Below are 23,206 nucleotides of genomic sequence, written 5' to 3'. Positions count from 1 at the left end.
CAAATGGAACTTCCATGGGCAGTGTTTTCGCGCCAAGTGTGGCTGGACTATATGTACACCACTTCGAAAGCACCAACATCGCTGTGGAAGCCAACCCGTTCAGACACCACATACTGAAATGGCATAGGTATATCGACGATATACTGGTCATCTGGCAAGGCTCACGGCTTGAACTGGATAACTTCCTAAACTGGCTCAACAGCAGAGATCCATATCTCAATTTCACCAGCACAGCCAGCAACCATCAACTCCCTTTCCTAGACCTGGAAATAACAGCCAAAGGTGGAACCCTAGCAACCACCACTTACTACAAACCTACAGCGAGAAACTCATTGCTTCACTACACCAGCTTCCACCCCCGCCCTCTTAAAGAAAACTTACCCTTTGGCCAGTTCCTTCGGATCAGAAGAAATTGTTCGAATGTGAATGATTATAAATCACAATCAGCGGACCTAGCCACCAGACTAGAAAACCGCGGTTACCCAAAGGCTATCATCAAGAAAACCCAGAAGAGGGCCAGAAACCAAAACCGTGAAGCTCTACTTGAAGACATCACTAAAGAAGATGAGGAACAACCCACAACTTGTGTCACCACTTACAATACTGCCTCCAATGAGGTTGCTAAAATCATCAAAAAACATTGGAGAATCATTAATTCAGGACAAAGGAAATGGGAACTACCAAGGTTTGCTTACAAGAGGTGCCACAACCTGCGAGACCAACTAGTCAGCACCCGACCAAAACCACCACCAAAACCAACTGAGAACACCATACTCAACGCATGGGGAATGCCCAAAGTAACAGGACACTACCCCTGCAACGACTGCAGTGTTTGCCACCTTACATCCCACACTAAAACTCTGACCCTCGAACCCAATAAAATCTGGTCCCAAAGGAGCCACACCAATTGTAATTCACGGAACGTGATTTACTTACTCACATGCACATGTGGCCTCAGATATGTGGGCATGACTACACGCAAAGTCAGAACCAGGATAACGGAACATCGCTGTACGATGCGATGCAAGAAAAACATCAGCAAATTGACTAACCATTTCATCACCCACTGTCACACACCCAATGACTTTACCTGGACAGTCATTGAGCAAATCCCTGAAAGCCCCATCAATAATGACAAAAAACTGCTAAACAAAGAGCAAAGATGGATATACCGTCTGTCCACAGCTACAGATGGTCTGAACGATGCCATCCCCTGGAATTCCTTGACCTACTTATGAACTTAAGGTTGCCTGCTCTTATGAGCACTGCCCGAGCCTTACACTCCTGAATATTGGGTAGTTTTGCGCCCCCCATTCTTGCCATCTATAATGCTACCCCTTGAGACAATCAGCCTTTCAGATCAGCCAGGCATCTCCATAAACCCTGAATAGTGGGTAGATTTGCGCCCCTCTGCCTTACCACCTATGAGCACAGAATAGTGGTTATTTTTGCGCCCCTCTATCTCGAACCCCCTTGGCACTTCCAACATTTTATTATGCCACACATGCCCAGAACGAAGGAATAATGACTAAACGCACGCGCCCATCACCGGCACTACGCGTCAGTACGCACGCGCCAGTCACCGGCGCTATGCGTTAGTACCTACGCTCCCGCTAGACGCATGCGCGGTTACACTGACCGGCCGCACATGCGCTCTACTCTCCATACGAACCGCGCATGCGCAAAGAGTGCCCACTACATCGCGCACCAGCGCGAAGCAACCAGCGCGAAGCAACCAGCGCGAAGCAACCGGCACACACTTGAGCGCGATGATGACTCGAGATTTCGAGTCTTTCCACCATTCCTTCCTTCTCCAGGTGCCCTCACTTATCCAATCAGTATCAGTATAAAAACCGGCAACACCAGTCATTCCCTACCGGTTCTGCGAAGGAGGCACAACAGGTCCAACGCCGTGCTGTCCAGAAATCCTGTGAGTATGCTGATCTACCATCTCTACAATGGGTAAGCGCTACCTCTCCAGCTTTTTCCTACAGGTCTCCTAACCCCAGTGGTCCTACCTTTGTCTCCCACATAGGGCCAACCCCTTGCCACTTCAATAACCTTGAAGCTTAACCAACCTAAAACTAGCGTAAGAAATGGACCTTGCGCCTCAAACCTTTTCACTCTTTTCACCATTGTTGTATAATATACCGCTTTTTTAACCACTTCACCTACGAAGTTCTAGTGCGATCTTTCACCATAATGGTACCACCAGTACCATTACACTTGAGCCGCTTATAGCCTGCACCCCATCGCTATTTAGCCGGCTGTCATAACTGATGATAAATATCTCCTAGTGACTCTTTTCTCCCATGTATGTTTTGTCTTTGTCATTTTATGTTATATGTACAGGTGATCTTGAGAAGGGAATCCCCCTCTCACAGTTAGATACACTTTAGGGCGTGTAGACACATAGACTACACTACACACCCCCTAATTTTAACTACACACACATTTTAACTGTCCTGAAGAAAGCCAGAATATTGATAAGGCACTGGCTGAAACATGTTGACACTCTAAGGACGTAGGAGGTCGTAACCCGCCTCTAACGTCCCACAGCCTTATTTTTAATCGCTGACGGAGGCCCATTTAATAAAGTGTCCTCACCCTCTGGGACCCCCGCCAAGCCGTTTTAAACTCACGAACTTATCCCCCTTCACCGCACACACAGTGACATACCTGCTCCGCTGTAATCAGGCGTCGTAGCACACCCGGGACACGCTAGGTGTCACTGGGTGGGCCCGATGATGAAGCATGCCACCAACTAGGTTGGTGGGTGAGGGCTTTCTAAAGACACCCAGCAGGTGCCACAACCAATTGACAAAACAATACTGAGTCACCATGATGGTAATAATATTAATGTCATGCTAACCCCATTCCTAGCTAGTCTCTTTTTGATTTATTGACATATAAACCGGGGATCTGGACTAGCTATCTGGTCCTCTCTCTCCCTCTTGATACTCGCAAGTCTTTCTTTTAATGCCTGCCGACGCGTTTCGAATCCGGAGTTAAAACTTTCAGATTCTCATCAGGGCTCTTTCGTTGTGGGTAGTCTAAATAGAAATTGTAGAAGAAGAACATTAAGTAACTGAGGTTCTCTAGTAGTTTAGTACCCCTAAGGAAGCTGGATGGCACAGAAAGGTTTATATTACCTTCGTGTATGGACGGCGCGATCCCGCGGGTCCACTTTTTTCTAATGAGGCTGGTACAGTCCTCGACCTTTTATTGGGGCGGTTTACCTATTGTGTAAAATGAGGAGTGTTTACTACTCGAATCGAGGACAGCACAGTCTAAATAGTTCTAGAACAAAAAGGCTTTTAAATCGTGCCTCTTTTTCGGTGAAACCTGTGTTTGAAGGACTCAGTTGTTTGTGTGGCACACTTCAAACGGTCTGCAAGGCACAATAAATATTAATGCTTAGTGCTCGATATTAATGTGGCTCTAAAAGCAGCCTAAAAGTTTGCAGGGAGACGTACCTGATTTGCTTATAGCGGAGCACACTAATGATGGACATTAGGGCTCCTCCGTATTACCAACACCAAATGTTTCGATGCAGGCGCGGGGAATGAGGTTAGGACTTCTCCGCGTTGTTGCTGGCAGCGTGTCTTAATCGCGCTGAATGTCTAGGTGGAAGCGTGGATATTTAGTATAATGTAGCGCGTGAGGCGCAGTAATAAATTCTGCCATGGCGCTCACTCACCTAACTTTTCCTGTAACAGGCCGGGGATGCAAACCTTCTTTCCGCATAGCGGCCGTGTTTGGCTCATCCAATATAGGCAACTCCCGCAGTGCATTACGGGAACTGTAGTTGTTTATGGGTAATCAACAGCTAAGTGCTCAAAGTCTCGAGACTTCAGAAAGTGAATTCAGACCCGTTTGCGTACTATTAAATTTTAGAATTAAATACGCCTCCTTTCTCAATAGGACTTGTTCTGTGTTTGTGCCTGGTTTAGCCTGATTCATACTGAATAATACAGTCCACTGGAAGTCGTTGTCTGCATGTTTGTTTTCAATAAAATGTTGCACAAGGGGCGCAGTTAGGACTTTATTTTTGAGACGTGATCTATGTTGGGTCATTCGAGTGTTGACATGTTGGTTGGTCTTGCCTACATAGATTTTGGGACAGGGGCAAACGATGGCGTAAACTACATTTTTCGTCCTACAATTAGAGAAACACCCATGTGTCCAAGTAACATTGGCATGTTGGAATGTTTTGCCCTCAATGGTAGTGTCACAAGCCACGCAGTTACCACATCTGTGGTGTCCTTCAATGGGTTTTAGTCCCTATTGTGATAGCAGAAATATAATAGCGAGTAAGGCTGAAAGGCAGGGGTGGCTAGTAAAACTTTGGTGGGGCGTGGAGCGTTGCCAAAAAACTCACCAAGATAGTGATGTAGGGTATCAAGCCATTAATGGTGGTGGCACTCCGAACCGTGTATATCCTCTCCCCAACAGTCAAAATGGAAGGAAGGGGGTTGACTTCCTGTATGAATCCAACCAATCCTGGAGCTGCTCTTATGCATTTTTCAGCATGAGTGTAGCTCCAGGATTGGTTGGAGCAGGCTAACCCGCCGCTCATTTTGAGGCTGGGGGCACGTGCCTGCAACCCCCCAGCTACTTTACAGTTCTGGGACTGCTGTGTCTAAAGTGCGCATGTCCTTTAGCCGGCCTATCTGACATGCGCACTGAGCATTGACAGGGGTACCAGTCATCCTGCAATCTTCAGGATGTTGCCCCGCCCCCACCCTCTCACTTTCTTTTCTGCAGCACAGGTCAGCGGCACACAGATTAATAAATTGGTAATGGCCATGTTACTATCCTGTGTTTACCGCTGTGCTTGCAACAGGTGGGGCAGCAATTCTCTGTCCGTTTGGAGGAACAGCAGCTGCAGACAGCCATGCAACAGAGGAGGATATACTGCAGCTGTAGGGCATGTGGAGGATGGAGGTTAAAGAGGGGCTCATTTGACAGGAAAGAGAGATAAGAATCAATAGATTTAATTCAATTTCTATTTTTCATGTAGGATTTTAAGAATGTAGTGGAATGAGACGTTTTCACATAACATGCAATCTGAGGGTATAGAACCCATAGATGGAAAGGTTGATGGTTGCTACCTGTGGGCAGGTGCTATATGTTCTCACATCTGTGGCTGCGCCATTTGGCTGGTAAGCCCCCCACTTGTCGAGTGGAAAGCCTTTAAGGTGGTCATCAGGGGGGAGCTGATTGTCCGTACCAGCGTGATGCCAGCAGTCAGGGCTTTAAGTGGGCCGGGTGTCACCGGGTCTGAGCACCGGCAGTTTATTAAAGGGGCCTCGAAACGGGTCTCTATCGGGCTCTGTTTTGTGCCCTGGTACAAGCGGTCCAGTTTTTTTCCAGACTGCAGTGACAGCCGGCACATCAATGTGCGCCTGCTCACACTGCACACTTTTCACTAGTGGAGAAGTTACTGCATGAAATCATGACAAGTGAAGGTTGTAGGGGAAGGGATATCTTTTAAAGAGAGTCATTTTCTCTCTGCATTTTTCTTCTCTTATTGAAACTAAGGAGCAGCAACATTGTAGTGGTGTCACTAGGGCTTTAAGTGGAAGCTTTTTCAGTATTGTTCGCAAGTCATAGTTTCTGCTTATTTATCTTATGCAACTAACTATTGACAAAGCCAATAGTCCCGACTTGCTGTAGGTATGATGTTGTTACTTGTATCATATATCTGGATGCCATAACAGCAACAGCAAAATACATGTCGGGTGGCACACTATGCTGAGCACAGATTTTTAGCTTACGTGTTTTAAGCCACGCCCTTAATTACATTGGCCACCCCCTTTGAGAGACCCTCCAGTTTTTTCATCCCACTTAAAACCCTGCCGGGAGTCCCGCGTATAGGATATTGTAGTACATAAACGAACACTTAGGGCCCTAGACAGGGCCGGCTCTAGGTTGGTGTGATCGGTGCGACCACACCTGGCTTTGACTTAGGGTGGGGGCGTCATTTCTGAAAATGTGTATTATCCCTTTCAAAGCACCTGCTGCCTCCCCTCGCCTCCAGCAACTTTAAGACATCAATTAAAATGTCAAGAGAAGTCCAGTGATTAATCGTCTTCCTGGAAAGAGACCGAAGGTTTGTCTAGTGGAAGTTTTGATTCATCCTAAGGTGGCGCAGATAGTTAAAACGCCTTCTTCTAAGAATGTGTACAATGTAGATAACTAAGTGCATATAATGTAAAAAGGTCAGTGGGTTACTGCTTCTGTAAGGGAGTTCCTTTTGTTACTTGTTGTTTATAAGTCAAAATCCTAACATAGAACATTGAGCTATTAACTGTCATCCTAGAGCTGCATGCAAACTGCAAGATATAACAGCTATATGTTTTTTTGTCCAGTCTTTACTTATACTAATCTTGTGAAAATGGTTCATTTGGGTAGAAATCAATTCGTATTATGAAAGAGAGCCCCTAACAATGACGATACGTTTTAAATTCTGAATTTGTGCCTTTCCTGAATAAGAACTTTAACAATATTGCCTACCAGTATCGAAGACATGTCACTCCTATACTACACCTTGTAGTACTGTCTGATGTAACATTTCCTATACACTGATATTCACACATATGATTGTCTCTGTGCAATGTGTTTGTGGTGTAAAGTGCTCTGACACCTTACACCATACACTGATATGAGTGGTGCTATAAAACTAAATTAATCTGTGAGACAGTGGTTATGAAGACTTGAGAGGCACTGTTAAAGGGTGCTAGTGAGGGAATCCATGGCAGAGGTGGTCATTCGGGGGAGGGGGGCTAACAGAGATTGTCGCACAGGGTGCCACTAGCGATAAAGCAAGCCCTGGCCCTAGAAGGCTGGCGCCTGGACCACCCGGAACAACAGCAAGCACTGCTGGAGGCTCAGGAGAGAGTGGCGAAGCATGTAGTGTGCCTCCGCTGCTTTGATCACAAGGCATATATGGTCAGGACACACACCTAAGGAGACAAATCTGGCTCTGGCCTACTGCTAGCATGGTTGGCCGACTCCTCCCATTGTGGATCACCAATCCTATAATTTCTCACCCCAAAAAATTCAGGCCGTATCGCAGTGGCTAAGATGGTGGCTTTACCTCACCTCCTATATTTCTTCGCAGTGCTCCCTCTGATGATTCTGTGGCGAATGTTCTGGGAGTTAGACTTTATCCTTATCGATCTTATTTGGAACAAGGGTCGCGGCATGTGGCCATAACTAAATTACATCACGCAACAACAGATGGGGGGAATGAATGCTCCTACCTTTTATTTGTACTACTTAGCAGCCCAACTGCAGTGGTGCATGGGCTGGTTCCCTGGACGGGATGACCCGGGATTGTTACGATTACCAGAACACCCTACTTTACAGCATCTTTGGACCCTTATACACAACTTGAGATGAGCCATCCATAAAAGCTCTCCAGGCATGTTGGTTGTTTTTACTAGGGAGCGCATGCGATTGCCATATTCCCCTAATTTACTGCTGCTGACATTGCTCACACAATTATAGGGAAGTGAAGAAGCTTGCTTGCTGGAATGAGAGGTGGCGGGGCAGGACACGGTGGGTGTGTTGTACGCTAATAGCGTGCTGCGGCAATTTGATGATTCATGCACGTACTATGATAACCCAGCAGGACAATTTCTGCTATACGGTACCTTGAAGGTGGCTATACATATGATTTGGGGCCAGCGCAGAGTACAACCCAAACCCCTCCATAGCTGTTGCTTCCTTTGTGACACCTCCAATTTCTGTTGTCTGGCCTCTGATCTTTATGTGGCTCTAAGGGACAATGCTTGTTACCCTCTTGCGGTGCTGTAGGGTCGTTGGAAGAAAGACGTGGGTGCTCCCATTTCAGATGGAGATTGGGCTAGCATGTGGGAAGCAGAATAAAAAATGTCCAGCAATGCTCGCTTTAAGCAAATCCTTTTCTATGTCCTCCACGGAGCATATCTCACACCTTCGAAACTTAGCATATACTTTCCCCACAAGATCGCCTGACTGCCCGTGCTGCCGAGGCACTTCAGCAGACATCCTCCAGATGTTATGGGGATGCCCCCCACTTAACATGCTATTGGTCTGAGGTGGTGTGCCTACTGGCAGAGGCCACTGACCGCGCTCTGACTCTTTTGCCCTGGATTTGTCTCCTGGGCATCTACCCTCGCCCTGCTAAATACAGAGTAATATCCACTTTACTGACCTAACCTTGATGTTGATGAAAAGAAAAGGAGAGTACCCTGCCTCAGGATAAATAGGCCCTAGTTAGAGGGTCCAAAAAATATACATGAAGGGGTGATTAACCTAGAGCTTGACACTAAACATCACAATTAAATGGTCAAATTAAATAGGCTAAACAATTCATGATGAAAAATATATATTTTTATTATTTTTTTGTTTTCTGATCACACAGATAAAAAAGATTTTTTCATTATTTTAGTATGTCAATAGTGCATATATACCATAGATAAAACAGACAATTATATAAGGACAATAGACATAGGGGAAATTTGTCCCACCCAGTAACAGCCAAAATTTTACAGACACCATATCATTCACACTCAATCCCCACTCTAACTAAGCGAGTATCATACATCATTCATTCTATCATTCAGTTTTTCTACTCCTTGCGAATACAACACAACGATGGTTCCTGTGCTGAATATGTCAAGATGTTATTCCAGATAGATGGTTTTGACTACGGGTCCTGATGTAAAGTGGACCGTAACTGTGTTTCTGGAGACATACGCCGACGCGCGTTTCGGTGACAAGCCAAAACGGCAGCACCTTCATCAGGGCAAGGGGCAGTATACTGGGGTGGACACAATAATAAAATTCTGGTTTTCGCTTTTTTACTGCTCAAAGGGTTTCAGGCGTCAGACGACTTCTTCGCACGTGGATGGTCGCTGAAACCGATAGTGGTATAAAAAGCCAGGCTTCAGCCTATTTAGATTCACATTTGGTCGGCACCTCAACGTGTAGTTTTAATACCCTTCTCCTTTTCAGGGGATTATATGGGGTCTGCGTGCTAGTACATCGCAATAAAGCCGGAAATTTTTTTTTAGCTCGTAAGGCTCATAAAGATCACGTATCTCCTTTTTGCAGAAAACCGGCTAAACAATTGATACATTTACCTCTGGCATTCCTTCCAACAACAGAGGTCTTTTCATAACACACACGGGGTTCCGATGGTACTGAACTTTGTTATTTTTCAAATGGCCCATTGCGCAGCAGTTCCAAAGGAGGATAAGGTTGCCTCAATTCTCTATTTGTCTGCAGCGGTACCTTCGTCTCACGGGCAGTTGTCCTTCGTGTGGTGTTCCGCCGACCCAATCTGCCGGCCAAAGGACCTTGATGTTGGCTAAGCATAAAATTACTATGCTATGGAAAAACGCAGAGGGTCTGTGGACTGAAAGTTGGCAGACAGGCGTGATACGATGGGCAATGTGAGAAGGTATCTCTGTGCTTCGCTAGGCACACCAGGGCAAGCGCCCCTTGGAACAGGCGAGGGTACGGGATGTAATTCTGTCAAACTTCCGGAGAGATGAGGCTGAGAGTGCTTATGAGACCTCTGTCTATATAGTCCCTTGGCTGTGTTCCTCCAGTTAGGTTCTTCTTTGCCTGGTGTTTGAGTCCCCGGCTTCCTTGCAACTCCCCTGAATTGCTACCATGCTGTGCTCTCTATGACATGCCTTTTTTTAGCCGCCATTAAATGATTCCTTATCTTCTCATGGCGGGGTGAGGGGGGAGACATGCCACGGGAGAGGGGAGCTGGGACTAGATGTTTGTTTGCTCACTTTTTATCCGTATACCTTTCAATGCCTATTCTGCCTCTCATGGCGAAGGCCGATTCATTGATCACTTAATTTTTTCGTTAACATGCACATAACCTGACTTGCAATGGTGCTTTCCTATATATAGCGCACTATTGGCTTTTGTCGTTCTCAACAGTTAATGTCTCATTTGATTGGACGGAATACAATATAAGTGCATTGATATATACTGTACAATTGAAAGTGCTGCTATGTTATACTTTTCTACTCCCAAAAAACGTGTTTAGAAAAGTAAGATTTGGGTGAGTGGAGTAGAAATGGGGGAGCAAACAAATTAACAGCAGGGAGAGCTAAGCCAGAGCAGAGCCAGATCTCCTGCTGGGCTCTAATAGCCCATATACGAGCTGAGTCCTGGACATTTTTGGCGGCATGTAAATCATGCAACAAACATCATGTAAAATTAGGATAGTCTCCTAAAAATTAAAAAAGCCTTTGAGCTGAGACAGAAACAGGCCTCTGACTTGAGTCTTAAATGGCTCATCCACCTCCAGAGTGGATCATTTCCGTGATTTGCATTCAACATTCTATTAAGTATTTCTTTGAAAAAGAGATAGGGGTGGAATGCTTTTTAGGGTAATCTTGTTCTTTCCCGACATTAATAAAGGGGTATTTGTAAAGAGATTGTGATGGTTATGTTCTCCATTGATCTATGAGGGTCTTGTAGGGACATCTGTCTGTACTCAACTTCTACGCTCCCAAACGCCAGCTTTGATCGACAGGCCACGCCCTCGCCGCCGTCCCCCGCATCCGAAGAGCCACCACAGGCGGACGGTCCTTCTCCTACCTCGCCGCCAAAACTTGGAACTCCCTCCCGACCCACCTCCGCCTGACCCAGGACCACCTCGCCTTCAGGAAGCAGCTCAAGACCTGGGTGTTCGAGCAGTAGCGGACCCCCTCCCCTAGCGCCTTGAGACCCTCTGGGTGAGTAGTGCGCTATATAAATGCTTTGATTGATTGATTGATTGATTGATTAGCCAGAAAGGCCATCATTTGCAATGGCCGATGTTTATCTGAACAAGAGCATATAGATTCTCTGATGGATCACATTGGGAATAATCAGGTCTTTCCTCTGAACTCTAAGGGCCTGATTACGAGTCTGGCTGTCAAAGGACCTCCAGACTCATGGTGGCATCGCGGTGGCAGATCCAGCCACCACCACACTGGTGGTCTGACCACCCAATTACAACTAGGGCAGTCGAACTGCCCTGGGACCACCGGCTTCACCAGGGAACTGCTGTTCCATGGTACAGAAGCAGCGTTCAGAGGCCATGGTCCCGCCAAGCATTTACAGTCTCTGCACTTTTCACCAAGGTGCATATGCTACCATAAAGTGCCTAAAAAGTAGTCTGCATGTTGCAAGTGCTGACAAATGGGATGTACCTTCACTTCTCTGTGGGATGCTGCCAGGAAACGTGTCCCAGCACTTCTCGCCATGGTGCATGTATTTCCTATCAGAGACTACCTGCACTTCGATGCAAGACAATCTCAAGCAGCACCTTCCTACACTTCTTGCCTTGGTGCATTTGTTGCCAAGCTCCATCTGTAGGATGCTGATGTGCTTTGAGCCGGTGAGAAGTTGCACAGATGTGGAGGGAAGATGCAGGAGCTGTCAGACATCAAGCACTAGCATTTCTCTACCGTCTGTAGACTGTGAGTACCTTCCCTCTTCAGCCATCTACAAGTGTTGTTGAGTATTTGCACTTAGTTGCTAGTTGGCGATGTTATCAGAAGGAGAATAACTACGCTTTTCTTTAGGTTGGAGTGTTGTTAGCTAGTTTTTACGTTTACTTCTTTGGAGGCTGCAGGTGCTGTGATGTACCTACACCGTTGCGAGTTGCAGGCGCTGTCAGATTACAGATACATTTCTCCACTGATGCTGCCATGCAGCAAGTTTCTGTGTTTGGCTTCTTAGTGCCTATCCTTCTTGTCTTCAGGGTGTAGGTGCTGTCAAAAAGCGTACTCACACCTGTGTTTCAGGGAGTGGATGTTGTCAAATAGTGATTACCTGCACTAATTCGTCGGTGCAGTTATCTAGTGATTACTTTCACTTGCGTTCAGTATGGGGGTGCCATCATGCAGGGAATACCTGCATTTTACCAGTGTTGCCAAACACTGAGTACATTCACCTATTTTCATGGTGCAGCTGCTGTCAAACAGTGGTGTAGGTGCTGTCTTAAATTGAGTGTCTGCACTTGAATTCAGGGTACAAGTACTGTTATGAAGCGAGAACCGGCACTTCTCTGCTGGTGAGGTAATACCGTGAACACCTGCACTTCAACTTGGGAAATACCTACTGTCAAATAGTGAGCACCTGCACTTGTCTTCGGGGTGGAGGTGACGTCAATGAGAGAGAATGTGTATTTCTGTGCGGTTTTGTCATGCAGTGGGTGTCTGCATTTGCCTTCAAGGTACTGGTACTGTCAAGCGAGTACCTGCACTTGTCTGGCATACGGTCATATGTGAGTACCTACACTTCTGCTTAGGGCTTCGGTGCTGGTGAATACTAATTACTTGCACTTGTCTTTAGAGCGAATGTGGGCTAAAGAGCGAGGTTACTGCACTTCTGTATTGGTGCTGTCATACAGTAAGTACTTGTGCTTATCTTCAGGATGTAGCTGATGTAAAAATTGACTACCTGAGCAAACATAAGGAGATGATGTACGGAGTTCTGAAACTTTTCAGACTCTCACTCCCAGTCACAGATCTGGGTTCAATCCATCATCATTCTTTAGCTTACTTCGCCACTCCAGTTCAGCCCCATATATACGCAAATCGGTCTTATTCCTCATGGGAACAGTCCAGCCCGAACTGCAAGCCAGGTCTTCCCTGATCTGGAAACAAGCATCCTTGGACCAGTTTCGGGGTAACACCCCTCATCAGCAAGGCTACCTTGAATCCAGTGGCAAAGTGAGCTAGGGATCCTCGTCTGGGCATACTCGGCCAATTTAGGACTACCTGCACTTCTTTATCGGAGCTGTCCTACAGTAATTACCTTCACTTGACTGTATTTGCGCGTGTCTTCAGGGTGTACACAATGTAGTAGAGTGGGTCCTACAGGCCCTGGTCTGTGCCTGCCCTACGGTAACTACCTTCATTTTTTCTTCAGGGGGTGCACGTGCTGTGAGACACTGAGCACTAGTACTTTTCTGCCTCTGCTATACAGTGAGTGCATGAAGTTTATCGTCAAGTTACAGCTGTTGTCATTCACTGAATACCTGCTGTCTTCTATCTGTAGTATAATTCAGTGAGTATCTGCAATTTTCTTAAGGGTGCAAGTGACATCAGTGAGCCTGCACTTCTCTGCTAGCCCTGTCATACTATAAGCAGTTGCACTTGCCTGTAGTGCTTACGTTCTGTGATTACCTGCACTTCTATGCATGCACAGATGCTATTGTAAGACAGTTAGGGGCTTATTTACAATCCCTTAAAGCCACCACAGCTTCACTTTTCACGACTTGTGGTGGTGATAGGGGTTTCGCCTTATTTACAAGGCAGTGTTCAGCCACTTAAGGTGGCCTAATGCTGCCTTGTAAATAAGGCACCCTTTCACGCTATACTTAGTGTGAAAGGGCAGGGTAATGGGTTTTGCGGTGGGCGCTCCACCTCAACACCCATTGATTTTGACACTGCCCCATATTTACAAGGGTCGCATAAATATGGGACACCAACAAAATTAAGACTAGGGAAAACCTGTCGTACCCTAGCGAAACAAGGAGAAATGTTGCTGTTTCCATGTGTGCTGCGTTGTGCAGCACACATGAAAACAGCAAAACGCTATTGATTGCTTATGTACAGCAAGGTGTCCATTCCTGCACATAAACAATCATTTAAAAATGACGTTTTGCAACTTCTATGTCTGCTGCATGAAGCAGCACACATAAAAGTTACAAAAAGCCATTCAAAGGTTGTTTATGTGCAAGAAGCGACACCTTCCTGCACATAAACAATCTTCCCCTGCAACGCTGACACACTTGCACTATGGTGGAAGGGTTCCTGCGTTGGCGCTAGGCAGCTAAATTAATGCCAGCGCAGGGGACTGCAGCATATTGTTGTAAATATGGTGCAGTTCTGTGTTTTAGAAATGGCGGAGTGCGGTGTTAAGCCAAGGAGGCTAATGCCGCGCTCTGCCACTTCCTTTAAAATATCTACAACACAACAAAATAGAATACTTTAATTGCAGACATCCTCAAACCTAATCCAATTCCCACATATATTAGAAATCTCTTACATATGCAGAGGTAGATTAGAAATTAAATCCGAACCTCAGAGCTAGTGCCATGTAAAAAGTAATTTCAGATATAATACCATGTATTACGAGCAGCTCTGGATAGTTTTAAGATGAGCTGAGCGCCTTTGCTGTCTTTTCGAGGTTCACAAATAAAAACTATTTTAGAAGTTTGAGAGAGACTTGAGAATAATGCAAAATATGTTATCAAAAGAACATCAGAAACCTTTAGCCTTTCCTGGCGAGAATCAGCAAACAACATCAATTTCATTAGTCTGCACCTGGGTAAAGCCATGACCAGCATATGGAAGGGGGAGGGGACCGACCGTTCTCTAACGTATCATGGCAAATCAGTTTTCTGATGAGTTAACAAAACATAACGTAGGCCCTTTTTATATGTAAATTTGCTGCAGCTGTTCAGCAGCTGCACTGACACCAAATAAATGATACAATGAAACGGTTGGAACGTTCGCCTACCTACATATTGAACACACAATGACGCAGCTGATAGATCTGACCCTAGCAAGCTGGCGAAATGGTAGTTTATGTATATTTTAAACAAAAAAGAAAGGTACGCAAAAATCCATGAAAAATGTAAAAAGGATAAAGAATGGAAAGAAGCATTGACCAAGTAAAGAATTGGCACACCAGCCCCGGTACTGAAGTGCACTTCTTTGTTGGCGGATGTAGACGTGATCATAAAAAATGTAATCTCTCTCATTGTGCAAGAAAACAAACTGCTGAAGTAGGGGGACCCATTGGGAAATGTCCATTAGAACAAAGCCGGAATTCTGCTGTGCCTTCACAGCGCTGGCAATAGAACAAAGGTGCCTTTAGTACGCATTCGTTCTACACGCAAATCTTTATAACAACTTGCTTTAAGGGGGTGCATTGGTGGGATGATGTTGTATTTATGGTATAACTCTTTTTATTGGTTTATCACAAATTACAGCATGGAAACTTACAGCTTTGATATCGGGTAGCCAGCTTAAGGAGTACTCGTCTGCAAGCGTGACAAAGCTAAAGGCCAACAACCCGGAGGCAGGCAGTGTAGTTCATAGGCTACATCCAACTACCCTACTAGGCTATTATCCATAGCCAAGTGTTAGAAGGTAGTTCTGATACTCTGAGCCACCCAGACCTTTCGCTTTTTAAGCACCTAATTGTTGAGCTTTTACCGTGGGGAAGCCTCATAAGTTTGAACTCACCCACAGTGAACTCATGATGAAAGGGACTGCATGTGGATTTTACTGGTGTCACCCTGGCTTGACTAGGAAACTGCACTGCAACTGGAATAATAGGCACCAGGCTGGTTACACGCAGACACACGTGTGTAGGGGCTGCACAGGGGAGATTCCTGGTGTGCGCAGCCAAGAAGCAGGTGCAGATAGACTGGTGTGACAGGAGTTATGCAGAGCTGGGTAATGACATGGAATAGGCTTTATACAGTGGTAAGAAACATGCCAGGGAAAGTCAGTATGCTTTACTGTTTTTCACTTCATTATTCTCCTATGAGGATAAGAGCACATGGGCTAGTTTCACTTTCTTAGGGCCTACAAATTCCAGACACACGCCAACGCCCACTGTAACTTATGAAGAAGTATTCTGCAGAGTCCAAAGTCATATTTGTACTGCTTTTGGGTCATCCAGAAATGTCACATTTCTCTGAGTCAGCTCATAACCAGGGCCTGGCTGGGGGCTGACCCTGGCAGGCTGGATTAATGCCCTTCCTTCCAGGGGCGAAAGCCTCCTCTCCAAGAAGTGAAGATGGGTGGAGCTACAGGCTAATCCATCAGCAGCTGTCACCTGGTGCCAGGCACCAAGCTGCACATGGGAGAAGGCAGCACGGGTCAAGGGGCTTTCAGAGTCCATGTGGCAGGAAACCCCTGTACGACGCCATCTTGAACCAACACAGAGGCCTGGGCAGGAAGGAGAGAGCAGGGGCAGATAAGTGATGTGTCACTGTGTGATAGGGCAAACAGAGACTTCCTGCCAGCCCCCTCCCTAATTATTTAAAATAACTTGCACAGGAAGAGGAGGGCTCTCTGGGGCGTGGTCTGCTGAGGCAGAGGGTGCTGGAGCCTAGCGCCATGGGCAGTTGGAAGGAAGAACCTACAGACAGGCCCAGGGCCCTGCCTGGTACCACAGGTGAAGACCAGGACCAGTGAGCAGAAGCCTGGGCCCCTGCGCAGGGAGAAGAGAGGCCCAGGAGGAGATCCAGGTAAAAGGCTGGTGCAGGGAGCCAGTGAAGACCGCTCCCTGCTGAGTTCACCCTCCTGGAGACCAAGAGGGCGGAAGAACATGCTCCCAGTGGCTGGGGAGCACCACCAGGAGCAAGAAGAGGCCAAAATCAGGAAGATAAGTCCCCTGGGGGCTGAGATAAGCCCCCCAGAAGGTAGGCAACCATTGACCTTTTGCCGAACGACAATAAAGCGTGTGGGCTCCGGTCCAGAGAATGCCCCCAGGGTGGGTCAGGTCCCGGGGGCTGTCCCCAGCAGAAGAAAAGAGAAAAATGCCCCTGTGGGGTGCCAGGAGCTCACCCTAGACCCTGCCGAAACTGGAGGCAGGGGAGCGCCATCGCGCCCCCCTGGGAATGGGGAGCGGGCCTGGGATCCCAACTCTGGGCCCGCCGAAGCCGGGCGCGCCCTTGCGCTCCCTGTGAAAATGACGGTGCAGTGGAGGATGGAGCAGAAAAGGAGGGGAGCGCTTCGTAACGCAACCCCCCTAGCGTGGGAAGAAAAGCCAGGGAGCGTCATCGTGCTCGCTGTGAAGGCTCTTAAGGGGCCCTGAACCCCAACTCTGGGCCCAACACTGAAACCAAGTCGGGGAGCGCTGTTGCACTCCCCGCGAAGATGTGGTGTGGCCCGGGATCCCAACTCCAGGCCCAGAAGAATGAAGCCAAGCCAGGGGATGCAGTTGCGCCATGTGAAGATGGCCCAGGGGCCCAGGACCACATCCATGGGCCCCAAAGAGAAGGAGGAGGCCGGAGGAGTGCCGCAGCACTCCCCTGAGGTCCAGCGGGGCCGGCAGGAGCCTTTGAATCTGCCCGCCTGGAGCAGGCATGCCATAACTGGTGTGCCGGCTCCTGCGGAAGCACGCGAGGATACTGGGGGCAGCCGGGCTGCCCTCCAACGATGGAGTCACGCGGGGTTCCCAGGTGGGACCGGGACCCCCGCAGAGCACAAAGAGGGAGCGAGGGGCCCGGGTGGGACCGGCCCCGGAAGAATGGCTCGAAAAGCCAGGGGTGGGCTCTCCGAGCTGTGACACTCACCTTGGGGTCTGGGTAGGACCGGACCTCCAACAAGGGAATTAAGTGGCTGGAGACCCACACCGCAGGTTTCCTGGACTCAGCGGGAGAGCCGCTGCTCTAAAATTCACGAGACAGGAGAGCCTCGTCCCATAATGCCTTGAAGGCCGGGACCGGTCTGCAAAGGAAAACCCCAGTTTTGCTGCATGTAGTGGCCCCAGGAGAACGGGGTCACTTTGAAAGTTGCGCAAAGTTGCGGGGGGAGCTGCAGGAGCAACGCAGTCTCCCCAGCACGAAAACGAAACGTCCTTCCTAAGTCTCATGGGGACTCAAAAGAATAACCCATCAAGGGCTCAGCCATGTGCCATCAGCATCCCCATGGCTGGAACTTTTGATCTACAGCTGGGAGTGCCGTAGTGACTGCCTCAAGGTGTGAAGTGCTGAGTTGGGGATGTCTGGTGAAAGGTATCCCCTGGAGGTGAAGAGGTGTAATTGCACCAGAAATGCATTTAATAATGTTATTTCTTTTAGAGAGACTGGAAGTCACATGTGTTATGTGAAGTACCTGTGTGTGGTGACGTCATAAGCCAAATTAGGTTATGTTACAAGACATTCCTGCTTGGGTGTCTGGCTGTATATGCTTAATCCTGTGATTTTATCTGTGATGCCTTTTAGAGGTTGTAATTTCAATGCATTATAAATGTTATCAAGTCTATAAGTACCTCATTTTAAAGGGATGCCTAAACATGCATTCTTGCTGCTGCGTTAGGTGAAGAAGAACCCAGACTATTAGCCCCTAAGATGTAGAGGTGTATACTTCATGATCAGTATGGGATTCCCAGTCAGGGTTATGTGTCACCAGGGCAGGTGTGCCTATTTTAAATGCTGTTTGAGATAATGGGGTGGGATGCTACTGGGAAGGTGCCAGTGCGCTGGGTCCTCGCTCCAGGTTATGTTCAACTAACTGCATTAGGGGAAAGATGATGTGCATATATGGGAGTGGTGGTACTAGACCCCACCCCCTGCAGGAGGGGCGGAGATGTTATGCCATGTCACAAAGTAATTCCAACAACTTATGTATATTTGTAAATAGGTGCATAGTATTGAGTAGTGTGTGTGTTTAATAAATGTACTCTTACTTTTATAAAGCAAAGTACAAACTGGACAATCAATTATTGAGTGTTATTTCTGCGCACCTGTAATGACGATTACTAGCCCACACCACCTCCCTTGAGTAAGCCATAGACTGCTCTGCAACGCTACCCTCTGAGAGTTAGGCGCTACACTAGGATGTTTGGTTCCCAGTGAAGGACAACTGTGACATGTTATTTGTGCAGGCCTCACAGATTCTGCCTCGTTTTCCAACCACGTTTATCTAATACGTAGTCCTGTGCTAGGACATGTGTGTGGCAACTGTTAAATGACTTCAAACTTGGTAACAAGCCATAGGAAATGGCAAAGGGGAAAGGAAAAAGGGGAGAAAAAAAGGAGAACCATACACCCACCCCCCCACCCATTCACTTTCGCACCATAAATTGGGTGGCTTCTAAGCTTCTTGTGTCTTACTAGGGTGATCGGTATCAGTGAGTCACAGAACCTGTAAGAGCTTGGGGCTTGTAACTTCTCTAAACTCTTTGCTGAGGATGGATGTGAACGGAGCCTATAATTCCTGGTAAGCATCCCCTTTACCCTCTGCCAACAAAGACAGTCGCTCCATCCCCAAGGCCACCCATAGCCGTCTGAGCCATAACGAGTGATTGGGTACCCTCTCGGAGCCCCACAGGGTCAGTAGCTCCAGGCGTGCCGCGTTCAGCACTAGTGCTATCTGTCTACCTTTAATGGAGCGCCGGGGAAAGGTTAAGCGGTTGGGCAGACCCAGCAGAGTGCATGAGAGGAAGATCTGTGTCAAAGGCGTCATTTATGTAATGTATTATTAGGTCCCAATATCTTTCTAGCTTTGGGCAATGCCACATATGGTGTATTAGGGAAGCAGTTTGACCACAGCCCCGCCAGCAGGAGGCAGAGGGTCCTTTATTCCAGCAGGCTAAATCGGGCCGGGGTCAGGTACCAATACTTGGCTATCTGATAGGCTGCTTAAGTTCCAGAGGTGTCATGTGCTGTGTGGTGTGCTCCATAATAAATATCCTGTCATTCTTTTTTGGTAAGTTGCCTGCCCAGTTCCTCCTCCCACCTTAGTTGCCCCTTGGACTTCGTGAGTGAGATAGCAGAGGAAAGGAATGCATAGAGTTTTTTTTATGGACCAAGGGATAGCGGGCAACAATCTTTGGCGGGAACTATGGTTCCCGTGCAAACACAGGGCAGGGGGTCTTTATTCATCACCAGTCATGGCAACCACTCTTAAAGTGTGGGACGCAAAGGCGACTCAATATGGGCTTACTGCCTTCTCTTCCCCGATGACCCCGCTGGTTTATAATCCGGCCTTTCCACACGGATGTAAATCAGAATCTGGAAAAAAGTGGCGGGAGAAGGGATGCAAAAGGGTAGGCTCTCTCTTTGGCCCGGAGGGTATTATATGTTTTGCCTAAACTTCAGGTAGGCTATGCAATCCCTGCTTTGGATCCTCACATGTACTAGAAGGCGCGCCACTGGGTAGCATCCCATGAGATGAACACTGGCGCTGCGCGACAGCTGGCACAGTTCGAAAACTGGCTCATCACTAAAGATGATGTTAGATTTAAAGCCCAACACCTTCTCTACTGTTATGCAGACTGGAAGTAGAATAGTAAATGAATCTATTCCACAATCCAACACCCCCCCCGAAGGCAAGTCGTGATAACGGCTTGTGTGCTGAACGAAAGCGTACTAAAGTTGCGTTCATTTTAATGACGGCACTGTGAAGGCGTAGCTGGATTATGGCTTGCGGAATACCGTCATACATTTGGACCCAATACCTTAAGCTGTATGCTGCGGTGAGCGGAAGCAAAACGTGAATGAAAGCAGAACAGGCTAATCCACGAAGAGGGCTGATCGAAAGTCATCCATGTTTATATGTACGCATTTTTATTTATGATTTTTTATTACACAAGTTTACCGTGACAGGTAAAGGTGTGTGTGTGTTTTTATATTTCTGGTACCAGGAACTACAGAATATGATGATTGTTAATTGCTGTACAGCTACAGTGGCAGGCCTTTTAGGAACTAAGGGCCCGATTTATATGTTAGCAGTAAGCATACTCCGTCACAATGGCAATGGAGAATTCTTATCGCCAACATAATAGTCCACCCACCAGATTTAGATGTGAGTGGACCTTTGGTTTCATCATGGCAGAGATTATACTGTGGAGCAGGGGCCAACAGAATTTGCCCTCTAATTCCGTCCACCTAATTTAGGGCCATATTATCAAGGCCGGCAATAACATTATTCTGGTGTGAACCTGGACTTCTAAGGGAATTCACAAGGGCATGTTATCAAGTCCATTATCGCCGCTTTAGCTGCAGTTTCCTGCCGCTAATTTTAACGTCGTTCTTGTTAATATGCGCCATAGATGGGTGGAATTAGAGTTATGTTTTCACTGTCCATCACTGCTAGGAAAACCCTGGTGTTAAGGGACAGTAAAAACTGCTAAATGCTTCCCTCACCATGGGAAAGGGCTCCCACGGTGAGGGAAGAATTTTATTTATTATTTGCAAAAACAAAATTCCACTTTAGAATTATCTTTTTGAAAATAAAAAGCAAATCAGTTTGGTGCAGGGCTCTGTCATGTTGACAGAGCCCTCCACCAAACTGCGAAAAGCATTGACAAGAACCACCGTGACGGTGGTTCCTGGCAATGCTTCATGTGTCTGCTTGGAGGACATTTCATACTCCGTCGTCCTGGGGGAGAAATGGGCCATCTCCCAGATTATATATCTGGCCCTAAGTCTATCATCTCCAGATGCAGAGCATTTGTGAAGCAGAAGGTAGTTACATTACCAGCTCTCAAGGATGACCATTTAACATTCAAGCAATATTGAATCTTGTTAAACGTCAGCTTCAGAAGTACCTTAAATCCAGGAACACAGTGTGACTTAAACAGGAATGTACTTGTTATGTTATGTATGTTATATTGATTTGTATAGGGCACTATTCATCTGAGAGGGTATCCAGGCATTTAGGCAGGTGTGTGGATTTGTGGTCCCCAAGGTGCTTATATGAAAATCCAGGTCTTCAACTTATTGCGTAACTCTAGAACTGAGGAGGAAGCTCTGATGTGTTGAGGGAGGTCATTCCATGTCTTGGGAGCTATGTAGGAGAATGAGAGACCTCCAGTTTTTCTTTTGCAGGAAATGTGCGCGAGTGAGAGTGAGGTAGAGCATAAGTGTCTGGTGGGTTGGGGAATGTGTATGCAGCTGTTCAGATATTCTGATCATGTGTTGTGTAGGGCTTTGTATGTGTGCGTGAGAAGTTTCAATTGGCTACGCTTGTAAATGGGAGACTGTGAAGATTCTTGAGGTGCAGTGTGATGTGGGTGCAGGGTGGGAGGTTGAGTATGGGTCTTTCAGCAGTGTTCTGGATGGCCTGGAGTCTGTGTAGGAATTGTTGGAGACTATGGCGTAGCGAGTGTTAACGGTAGTCCAGACGGTCAGTGGGATGTTCTGTCTGTCTGATGTTCTTAGGCAACCCTTTGAAAATATTCTGTAGCGCGAATAGGACGGTGAAGCATGATGTCACACTTCATTGAATCGAGCCATCATGTTGAGCTTGTCAATTAGGATGATCATAGATTTCTTGAGTGGTCTGTGCGTGTGGGTGTTGATCCCAGTGCCGACGACCACCAGGTGGAGTCCCACAGGGAGGTCTTGTTGCCGAAGACCATTACTTTCATCTTGTTGAAGTTGAGCTGCAGGCAGTTGGTTCGCATCCAGTCTGCTACCATGGTCATGCAATTGGTGAAGTTTGTTCTAGCGGTGGTTGTTTTGTCCGTCATGGAGAGGATGAGTAAGGTATCATCAATGCAGGGGATGACGGTGATGTCTTGTGACCCGATGATGTTGGCGAGCGCTGCCATGTATATGTTGAAAAGGGTGGGGCTGAGGGACAATGCCTTTGGGACTTTGCATATCAGTTTCTTGATGTCTGATGTGAAGGATGGCACCATGACCCTTTGGCTTCTTCCAGTAAGGAAGTACTAGATCCATTTGAGAGCAGATCCTTGTATGCCATTCTTGTAGAGTCTTGTGATGAGGTTGTTATGGGAGACCGTGTCAAAGGCCGCAAAAAGATCAAGCAAGATGAGGGCTGCTGTTTTTCCTGGATCCAGGTTGATTCAAATGTCAGTGGGGGCCGCAATGAGTGCTGTTTTTGTTTTGTGGTTCTTTCTGAACCCTTGTTGAGTGTTGTCTAGAAGATGGTGAAGTTTGAGGTGCATTGTGAGTTGCTTGCTGATGGCCTTCATAATCACTTTGGCTGAATAGTGAAGCAGGGAGATGGGTTGGAAGTTGCTCAGTTGATTTGGATCGGCTGTGGGTTTCTTGAGGATTGCATTGATTTTTGCAAGTTTTGATTCATCTGGGAAAATGGTGGACTAGATGGAGGTGTTGATGTGGGTCAAGGTGGTGCTGATTGTGGATGGTCCCAGGTTGTAGATGTGTTGGGGGCGTGGGTCCGGTGGGGCACCTGAGTGAATGGTCCACATGATTGCCGCTGTGTTGTTTCTAGTGATGGTTGTCCATTCGGTCAGGTGGCCATCTTGGTTGGTGGTGAGAAGGTTAGTAATGAGTTCTCTGGGGTTGGGTTGGTGTGCGAAGTTGCTGTAGATGTTTTCAATTTTGCTGTGAAAGATGTTGGATAGGTTGACGCGAGGTTGTTGGGAGGCAACGATGGTGATGACAGTGGCTGAGGGTGAGGTGAAATCCTTCATTTATCGAGACGATCTCCTAGCAGCTGTTTTTCTTGTTGTT

This window comes from Lissotriton vulgaris, chromosome 5 (assembly GCF_964263255.1).
Source record: "Lissotriton vulgaris chromosome 5, aLisVul1.2, whole genome shotgun sequence".
NCBI classification, from domain to species: Eukaryota; Metazoa; Chordata; class Amphibia; order Caudata; family Salamandridae; genus Lissotriton; species Lissotriton vulgaris.
Note: the sequence above shows the minus strand (reverse complement) of the source record.